This window comes from Lipotes vexillifer, unplaced genomic scaffold (assembly GCF_000442215.2).
Source record: "Lipotes vexillifer unplaced genomic scaffold, Lipotes_vexillifer_v1.1 scaffold67, whole genome shotgun sequence".
NCBI classification, from domain to species: Eukaryota; Metazoa; Chordata; class Mammalia; order Artiodactyla; family Lipotidae; genus Lipotes; species Lipotes vexillifer.
Window position 1 is genome coordinate 865,391 of NW_006797638.1, and position 10,560 is coordinate 875,950.

The 10,560-nt window shown below is 40.5% G+C and overlaps 1 protein-coding gene and 1 non-coding gene across 2 annotated transcripts in view; both read left to right on the top strand.

Annotated features, from left to right (window-relative positions):
- Positions 1 to 10,560, top strand: part of KIAA0825 (KIAA0825 ortholog) — a 416,652-nt gene that overhangs the window by 8,888 nt on the left and 397,204 nt on the right. The gene's annotated exons all lie outside the window — the stretch shown is intronic.
- On the top strand, positions 662 to 733 carry TRNAG-CCC (transfer RNA glycine (anticodon CCC)). Its single transcript has one exon. It is a non-coding gene; the product is annotated as a tRNA-Gly (tRNA).

The following is a 10,560-nucleotide window of genomic DNA, read 5'->3' on the forward strand; positions in this document are numbered from 1 at the left end:
CGGGTTCATCCCCCGGTCAGGGAATATCCCACATGCCGCAGAGCAGCTGGGCCCATGAGCCATGGCCGCTGGGCCTGCTCTCTACAGCGGGAGAGGCCACAACAGTGAGAGGCCTGTGCACCGAAAAAAAAAAAAAAAAAAAAGTGCCCTATGAGCAATTTAGCTTCTCTGTGGTGAGTTCAGTCCTCTGCTATTTAGAGATTTGACTGGGACAGAGTTCGGGAGTGGGGCTGTTCGTAAATAGAGTACTCCTTCTAGGCTCTGTTTCTCTGTTGCCTTATGTACCCTTTTATCATTGAGGCTCTCTGCGTTCATTCTTTTGATTAACTTTACCTGGTCATGATCTTTCGGTGACTTTCTCATTTATCTGACTCAGCAGTTCTGAAACGTTTGTTTTCAGTAGTCCTTTACACTCTTAAAAATCACTGATGGGGCTTCCCTGGTGGCGCAGTGGTTGAGAGTCCGCCTGCCAGTGCAGGGGACACGGGTTCGTGCCCCGGTACGGGAAGATCCCATATGCCACAGAGCGGCTGGGCCCGTGAGCCATGGCCGCTGAGCCTGCGCGTTCAGAGCCTGTCCTCCGCAACGGGAGAGGCCACAACAGTGAGAGGCCCGCGTACTGCAAAAAAAAAAAAAAATCACTGATGACCTGGGTGGGACTTCCCTGGTAGTACAGTGGTTAGGACTGTGCACTCCCAATGCAGGGGACCAGGTTCAATCCCTGGTCAGGGAACTACACCCCACATGCCGCAACTAAAGAGCCCACATGCCACAATGAAGATCCCGAGTGCCACAAGTAAGACCTGGTGCAGCCAAATAAATAAATAAAGAATAAAAAGAAAAGTTACTGATGACTTCGAAGAGTTTCTATGTATGTAATTATATCTATTAATATTTATTATATTATAAATTAATATTGAGTATTTTAAGAAATAATTCAATAATAAAGCCATTACATGTTAACATAAATAGCATTAAAAATAACTTTTTTAAAACAAAAATTATAGTGGAAGTTTGGCAGTCTGTTCAATATCTGGCTTAATAGAATAGTACTGAATTCTCAGATCAGCTTCTGCATTCATTTCTTGTGATTTGTTGTTTTGGTTGAAGTAAGTGAACAAAATCTAACCTAATACAGACATATACTTGGAAAAGAAAGGAGTATTTAGGGCTTCCCTGGTGGTGCAGTGGTTAAAAATCTGCCTGCCAGTTCAGGGGACACAGGTTCGAGGCCTGGTCTGGGAAGATCCCACATGCTGCAGAGCAACTAAGCCCATGTGCCACAACTGCTGAGCCTGTGCTCTAGAGCCCACAAGCCACAACTACTGAGCCTACGTGCCACAACTACTGAAGCCCCCACGCATAGACCCCATGCTCTGCAACAAGAGAAGCCACCACAATGAAAAGCCCGCGGACCTCAACAAAGAGTAGCCCCCGCTCACTGCAACTAGAGAAAGCCCGTGCACAGCAATGAAGACCCAACACAGCCAAAAACAAATAATGAAAAAAAGAAAGGAGTGTTTAATGGCCTTCTGAGATAATTGTGAATATTTTTCTTTGCTCTTTTACCAAAACTTAAGTGGTAGTTTCTTAAGTTTAACTGCAATGTGGAATCCGCAATCATATCAATGAACTTTTGTATTTTTCCTTGAAAGTCCCTTGGTCTATCTTTCACTTTTTTTTAAATTTAACATCTTTATTGGAGTGTAATTGCTTTACAATGGTGTGTTAGTTTCTGCTTTATAACAACGTGAATCAGTTATACATATACATATATCTCCATATATCTTCCCTCTTGCGTCTCCCTCCCTCCCACCCTCCCTATCCCACCCCTCTAGGTAGTCACAAAGCACCGAGATGATTGATCTCCCTGTGCTATGAGGCTGCTTCCCACTAGCTATCTATTTTACATTTCGTAGTGTCCATGCCACTATATATGTCCATGCCACTCTCTCATTTTGTCCCAGCTTACCCTTCCCCCTCCCTGTGTCCTCAGTTCCATTCTCTAGTAGGTCTGTGTCTTTATTCCCGTCTTGCCCATAGGTTCTTTAAGACCATTTTTTTCTTTTTTCTTTTTTTAGATTCCATATATATGTGTTAGCATACGGGATTTGTTTTTATCTTTCTGACTTCACTCTGTATGACAGACTCTAGGTCCATCCACCTCACTACAAATAACTCAATTTTGTTTCTTTTCATGGCTGAGTAATATTCCATTGTATATATGTGCCACATCTTCTTTATCCATTCATCTGTCGATGGACACTTAGGTTGCTTCCATGTCCTGGCTATTGTAAATATAGCTGCAATGAACATTGTGGTACATGACTCTTTTTGAATTATGGTTTTCTCAGGGTATATGCCCAGTAGTGGTTTTGCTGGGTCGTATGGTAGTTCTATTTTTACTTTTTTAAGGAACCTCCACAATGTTCTTCTTAGTGGCTGTATCAATTTACATTCCCACCAACAGGGCAAGAGGGTTCCCTTTTCTCCACACCCTCTCCAGCATTTATTATTTGTAGATATTTTGTTGATGGCCATTCTGACCACTGTGAGATGATATCTTATTGTAGTTTTGATTTGCATTTCTCTAATGATTAATGATGTTGAGCATCTTTTCATGTGTTTGTTGGCAATCTGCATATCTTCTTTGGAGAAATGTCTATTTAGGTCTTCTGCCCATTTTTGGATTGGGTTGTTTGTTTTTTTCATATTGAACTGCATGAACTGCTTGTAAATTTTGGAGATTAATCCTTTGTCAGCTGCTTCACTTGCAAATATTTTCTCCCAATCTGAGGCTTGTCTTTTCATCTTGTTTATGGTTTCCTTTGCTGTGCAAAATATTTCAAGTTTCATTAGGTCCCACTTGTTTATTTTTGTTTTTATTTCCATTTCTCTAGGAGGTGGGTCAAAAAGGATCTTGCTGTGATTTATGTCATAGAGTGTTCTGCCTATGTTTTCCTCTAAGAGTTTGATAGTGTCTGGCCTTACATTTAGGTCTTGAATCCATTTTGAGGTTATGTTTGTGTATGCTGTTAGAGAATGTCTGAATTTCATTCTTTTAAATGTAGCTGTCTGGTTTGCCCAGCACCACTTATTGAAGAGGCTTTCTTTTCTCCATTGTATATTCTTGCCTCCTTTATCAAAGATAAGTTGACCATATGTGTGTGGGTTTATTTCTGGGCTTTCTATCCTTTTCCATTCATCTATATTTCTGTTTTTGTGCCAGTACATTAGTGTCTTGATTACTGTAGCTTTGTAGTATAGTCTGAAGTCAGGGAGTCTGATTCCTCCAGCTCCTTTTTTCCCCCCTCAAGACTGCTTTGGCTATTTGGGGTCTTTTGTTTTTCCATACAAATTGTGAAATTTTTTGTTCTAGTTCTGTGAAAAATGCCAGTGGTAGTTTGATAGGGATTGCATTGAATCTGTAGATTGCTTTGAGTAGTATAGTGATTTTCACAATGTTGATTCTTCCAATCCAAAAGCATGGTATATCTCTCCATCTATTTGTATCATCTTTAATTTCTTTAATCAGTGTCTTATAATTTTCTGCAAACAGGTCTTTTGTCTCCTTAGGTAGGCTTGTTCCTAGGTATTTTATTCTTTTTGTTGCAGTGGTAAATGGGAGACTTTTCTTAATTTCACCTTCAGATTTTTCATCAATAGTGTACAGGAATGCAAGAGATTTCTGTGCATTCATTTTGTATCCTGCTACTTTCCCAAATTCATTGATTAGCTCTAGCAGTTTTCTGGTAGCATCTTTAGGATGCTCTATGACATGTATAGTATCATGTCATCTGCAAACAGTGACAGCTTTACTTCTTTTCTGATTTGGATTCCTTTTATTTCTTTTTCTTCTCTGATTGCTGTGGCTAAAACTTTCAAAACTATGTTGAATAATAGTGGTGAGAGTGGAAAACCTTGTCTTGTTCCTGATCTTAGAGGAAATGGTTTCAGTTTTTTACCATTGAGATTGATGTTGGCTGTGGGTTTGTCATATATGGCCTTTATTATGTTGAGGTAAGATCCCTCTATGCCTACTTTCTGGAGGGTTTTTATCATAAACGGGTGTTGAATTTTGTCAGAAGCTTTCTCTGCACCTATTGAGATGATCATATGGTTTTTCTCCTTCAATTTGTTAATATGGTGTATCACATTGATTGATTTGCATATATTGAAGAATCCTTGCATTCCTGGAATAAACCCCACTTGATCATGGTGTATGATCCTTTTAATGTGCTGTTGCATTCTGTTTGCTAGTGTTTTGTTGAGGATTTTTACATCTGTGTTCATCAGTGATATTGGCCTATAGTTTTCTTTCTTTGTGACATCTTTGTCTGGTCTTGGTATCAGGGTGATGGTGGCCTCATAGAATGAGTTTGGGAGTCTTCCCCTCTCTGCTATATTTTGGAAGAGTTTGAGAAGGATAGGTGTTAGCTCTTCTCTAAATGTTTGATAGAATTCGCCTGTGAAGCCATCTGGTCCTGGGCTTTTGTTTGTTGGAAGATTTTTAATCACAGTCGCAATTTCAGTGCTTGTGATTGGTCTGTTCATATTTCCTATTTCTTCCTGGTTCAGTCTTGGGAGGTTGTGCATTTCTAAGCATTTGTCCATTTCTTCCAGGTTGTCCATTTTATTGGCATGTAGTTGCTTGTAGTAATCTCTCTTGATCCTTTGTGTTTCTGCAGTGTCAGTTGTTACTTCTTTTTCATTTCTAATTCTACTGATTTGATTCTTCTCCCTTTTTTTCTTGATGAGTCTGGCTAATGTTTTACCAATTTTGTTTATCTTCTCAAAGAACCAGCTTTTAGTTTTATTGATCTTTGCTATTGTTTCCTTCATTTCTTTTTCATTTATTTCTTATCTGGTCTTTATGATTTCTTTCTTTCTGCTAACTTTGGGGGTTTTTTTGTTCTTCTTTCTCTAATTGGTTTAGGTGTAAGGTTAGGTTGTTTATTTCAGACGTTTCTTGTTTCTTAAAGTAGGATTGTATTGCTATAAACTTCCCTCTTAGAACTGCTTTTGCTGCATCCCATAGGTTTTGGGTCATTGTGTTTTCATTGTCATTTGTTTCTAGGTATTTTTTTATTTCCTCTTTGATTTCTTCAGTGATCTCTTGGTTATTAAGTAGTGTACTGTTTAGCCTCCATGTGTTTGTATTTTTTACAGATTTTTCCCTGTAATTGATATGTAGTCTCATAGCATTGTGGTCAGAAAAGATATTTGATATGGTTTCAATTTTCTTAAATTTACCAAGGCTTGATTTGTGACAGAAGATATGATCCATCCTGGAGAATGTTCCATGAGCACTTGAGAAGAAAGTGTATTCTCTTGTTTTTGGATGGAATGTCCTGTAAATATCAATTAAGTCCATCTTGTTTAATGTATCATTTAAAGCTTGTATTTCCTTATTTATTTTCATTTTGCATGATTTGTCCATTGGTGAAAGTGGGGTATTAAATTCCCCTACTACTATTGTGTTACTGTCGTTTCTGCCTTTTATGGCTGTTAGTATTTGCCTTATGTATTGAGGTGCTCCTATGTTGGGGTCATAAATATTTACAGTTGTTCCATCTTCTTCTGGGATTGATCCCTTGATCATTATGTAGTGTCCTTCTTTGTCTCTTGTAATACTCTTTGTTTTAAAGTTTATTTTGTCTGATGTGAGAATTGCTACTTCAGCTTTCTTTTGATTTCCATTTGCATGGAATATCTTTTTCCATCCCCTCACTTTCAGTCTGTATGTGTCCCTAGGTCTGAAGTGGGTCTCTTGTAGACAGCATATATACGGGTCTTGTTTTTGTATCTGTTCAGCCAGTCTGTGTCTTTTGGTTGGAGCATTTAATCCATTTTCATTTAAGGTAATTATAGATATGTATATTTCTGTTACCATTTTCTTAATTGTTTTGGGTTTATTATTATAGGTCTTTTCCTTCTCTTGAGTTTCCTGCCTAGAGAAGTTCCTTTAGCATTTGTTGTAAAGATGATTTGGTGGTGCTGAATTCTCTTAGCTTTTCCTTGTCTGTGAAGCTTTTAATTTCTCTGTCAAATCTGATTAGATCCTTGATGGGTAGAGTAATCTTGGTTGTAGTTTTTTCTCCTTCATCACTATAAATGTGTCCTGCCACTCCCTTCTGACTTGCAGTTTCTGCTGAAAGATCAGCTGTTAACTTTATGGGGATTCCCTTATGTGTAATTTGTTGGTTTTCCCTTGCTGCTGTTAATATTTTTTCTTTGTATTTAATTTTTGGTAGTTTGATTAATATGTGTCTTGTCGTGTTTCTTCTTGGATTTATCCTGTATGGGACTCTGTGCTTCCTGGCCTTGATTAACTATTTCCTTTCCCATATTAAGGAAGTTTTCAACTATAATCTCTTCAAATATATTCTCAGTCCCTTTCTCTCTCTTCTTCTTCTTCTGGGACCCCTATAATTCGAATGTTGGTGCATTTAATGTTGTTCCAGAGGTCTCTGAGATTGTCCTCAATTCTTTTCATCCTTTTTTCTTTATTCTGCTCTGTGGCAGTTATTTCCACTATTTTATCTTCCAGGTCACTTATCCTTTCTTCTTTCTTAGTTATTCTACTATTGATTCCTTCTAGAGAATTTTCAATTTCATATATTGTGTTGTTCATCATTGTTTGTTTGCTCTTTTGTTCTTCTAGGTCCTTGTTAAATGTTTCTTGTATTTTCTCCATTCTCTTTCCAAGATTTTGTATCATCTTTAGTATCATTATTTTGAGTTGTTTTTCAGGTAGACTGCCTATTTCCTCTTCATTTGTTAGTTCTGGTGGGTTTTTACCTTGCTCCTTCATCTGCTGTTTGTTTCTCTGTCTTCTTTTTTTGCTTGGCTTACTGTGTTTGGGGTCTCCTTTTCGCAGCCTTTAGGTTCAGGGTTCCCGTTGTTTTTGGTGTCTGCTCCCAGTCGCTAAGGTTGGTTCCACGGGTTGTGTATGCTTCCTGGTGGAACAAACTAGTGCCTGTGTTCTGGTGGATGAGGCTGCATCTTGTCTTTCTTTTGGGCAGGTCCACCTCTGGTGGTGTGTTCTGGGGTGTCTGTGACCTTATTATGATTTTAGGTAGCCTCTCTGCTAATGGGTGGGGTTGTGTTCCTGTGTTGCTAGTTGTTTGGCATAGGATATCCAACACTGTAGCTTGCTGGTCATTCAGTGGAGCTGGATCTTGGCATTGAGATTTAGATCTCTGGGAGATTTTCGCCATTTCATATTATGTGGAGCTGGGAGTTCTCTGGTGGACCAATGTCCTGAACTTGGCTCTCCCACCTCAGAGGCACAGCCCTGATGCCTGGCTGGAGCACCAAGAGCTTGTCATCCACACGGCTTAGAGTAAAAGGGAGAAAAAAAGAAGGAAAGAAAGAAAAAGATAAAATAAAATAAAATAATTAAAATAAAAAAGAATTATTAAAAAAATTTTTAAAGTAATAAAAAAAGGGAAAGATTACTAAGAACAATAAAATTTTTTTAAGTAAAAAAAACAAAAAAAACGGACAGACAGAACCCCAGGACAAATGGTAAAAGCAAAGCTATACAGACAAAATCACACACAGAAGCATACACATACACTCAGAAAAAGAGAGAAAGGGAAAAATATATATATATATATCGTTGCTCCCAAAGTCCACCTCCTCAGTTTGGGATGATTTGTTGTTTATTCAGGTATTCCAGAGGCGCAGGGTACATCACGTTGATTGTGGAGATTTAATCTGCTGCTCCTGAGGCTGCTGGGAGAGATTTCCCTTTCTCTTCTTTGTTCGCACAGCTCCCGGGGTTCAGCTTTGGATTTGTCCCCGTCTCTGTGTGTAGGTCGTCTGAGGGCGTCTGTTCTTCACCCGGACAGGACGGGGTTAAAGGAGCAGCTGATTAGGGAGCTCTGGCTCACTCAGGCCGGGGGGGAGGGAGGTGTACGGAATGCGGGGCCAGCCTGCGGTGGCAGAGGCCGGCGTGACGTTGCAACAGCCTGAGGTGTGCCGTGTGCTCTGGGGAAGTTGTCCCTGGATCACGGGACCCTGGCAGTGGCGGGCTGCACAGGCTCCCTGGAGGAGAGGTGTGGATAGTGACCTGTGCTCGCACACAGGCTTCTTGGTGGCTTCAGCAGCAGCCTTAGCATCTCATGCCCATCTCTGGTGTCCACGCTGATAGCTGCGGCTTGCGCCCGTCTCTGGAGCTCATATAAGCAGCGCTCTTAATCATCTCTCCTTGCACACCAGAAAACAAAGAGGCAAGAAAAAGTCTCTTGCCCCTTTGCAGCTCCGGACTTTTTCCTGGACTCCCTCCCGGCTAGCCGTGGAGCACTAGCCCCCTTCAGGCTGTGTTCACGCAGCCAACCCAGTCCTTTCCCTGGTGTCTGACCTCCGAAGCCCGAGCCTCAGCTCCCACTCCCCGCCCGCCCTGGCGAATGAGCAGACAAGCCTCTCAGGCTGGTGAGTGTTGGTCGGCACCGATCCTCTGCGTGGGAATCTCTGCTTTGCCCTTTTCACCCTTGTTGTTGCGCTCTCCTCCGTGGCTCTGAAGCGCCCCCTTCCGCTACCCGCAGTCTCTGCCGATGAAGCGGCTTCCTAGTGTGTGGAAACCTTTCCTCCTTCACAGCTCTCTCCCACTGGTGCAGGTCCCGTCCCTATTCTTTTGTCTCTGTTTTTTCTTTTTTCTTTTGCCCTACCCAGGTACGTAGGGAGTTTCTTGCCTTTTGGGACATCTGAGGTCTTCTGCCAGCGTTCAGTAGGTGTTTTGTAGGATCTGTTCCACATGTAGATGTATTCCTGATGTATTTGTGGGGAGGAAGGTCATCTCCACGTCTTACTGTTCCGCCATCTTGAAGCCTGCCCTGCATAGCTAGCTAGAAAATGGGGGAAGTGGGCCACCAGCCAAGGAATGAGAGCAGCCTCTAGAAGCTAAAAAATGCAAGGAAACAACGGATTGTCTTCAGAGCCTCCAGAAACGAATGCAACTGCTGAGCTTTTGGTTTTAGCCTAGTAAAACCCTGAAATGGTCTTTAACCAGGAGAACTGTAAGATAATAAATTTTTGTGGCTTTATGACAATAAATTTGTGGCAACTTATTACAGTAGCAATAGAAAACTAGTAAAACTAACACAGTTTGGGGATTATAATTTGTGCTAGGGCATTGTTGCTTTTGCATTTAGTACAAATGTTGACCTATTGAAATGGCTTGTAATGTCTTATTACTATGAAAATAGTTTTTACGTTGTGAACCTTCTGTAAAAATATTGGGTCTCCACAAGGGATCTGTGTACCATACTTTGGAATCTCTTATTTAATTTTTTCTTTTGTACTTCCTGTGTGTTAACTACTAGGCTAGGTACTAGGATGCAAAAATAAAGAAAGCACAGTTTCTCTCTTAAGAAGATTATAGTCTGGTGGTTGAGCGAGGTAAGCAAATCAGTGATTGCAGATAGCACAGAATGACAGTTGCTCTAACTGATATACTCGAGTGAGGGAAATAGACCTAGTCCTAGTCTCAAATGCTTCAGTGTAGTGGGAGAGATCACAAAAATAATAACAAAATGCAAAATGCAAATGAAATACCCCACTGAGAGGGGTGGGGGAGGGAGACCTTTACAATCCCACTAGCAGTGTGAGATGGTTTCAGTTTTTCCACATCCTCCCCAAAACATGTTAGTGTCTGTCTTTTGATTATAGCCATTCTAGTGAGTTGTGAAGTGGTATCTTACGTGGTCTCAATTTGTATTTATCTGATAATTAATGATGCTCAGCATCATTTCATGTACTTATTGGCCACTTATCTATCGCCTTTGGACATATGTCTATTCAAATCTTTTGTTATTTTTTAAAGCAATATTTATTTATTTATTATTTATTTATTTAGCTGTGTGGGGTCTTTGTTGAGGCATGTGGGATTTTTCATTATGGTGCTTGTTGCGGCAGGCAGGCTCTTCCTTGCAGTGTGCGGGCTTCTCTCTAGTTGTAGAGTGCGGGTTTTCTCTTGTCTAGTTGTGACGTGGGCTCCAGAGAGCATGGGCTCTGTAGTTTGCGGCCTATGGACTCTCTAGTTGAGGCACATGAGCTCAGTAGTTGCGGTGCATGGGCTTTGTTGCCCCACAGCATGTGGGATCTTAGTTCCCCGACCAGGGATTGCGCTCACGTCCCCTGCATTGGAAGGCAGATTCTTTAACACTGGACCATCAGGGAAGTCCCCCTTTGTCATTTTTAAATTGAATTACTTGTCATTTTATTGTTGAGCTGTAATAGTTCTGTACAGATTTTGGGATACTATCTCCTTATCAGATATTTGATTTGCAAATATTTTCTCCCACTCAGTAGGTTGTTTTTCACGTAGGTTGTTTTTTCACTTGTTTGATGTCATCCTTTGAAGCACAAATGTTCTTGATTTTACACCTGTGATTTCTTCTAAAAATTGTATGTATTTTATCACTTGTGTTTAGGTCATTGATCGATTTTGAGTTAATTTTTGTATGTCTTTAGGTGAAGGAGTTCGACTTCATTCTTTTGCATGTTGGTATTCAGTTGTCTCAGCAACTTTGCTTGAAAAGAAAATCTTTCCCT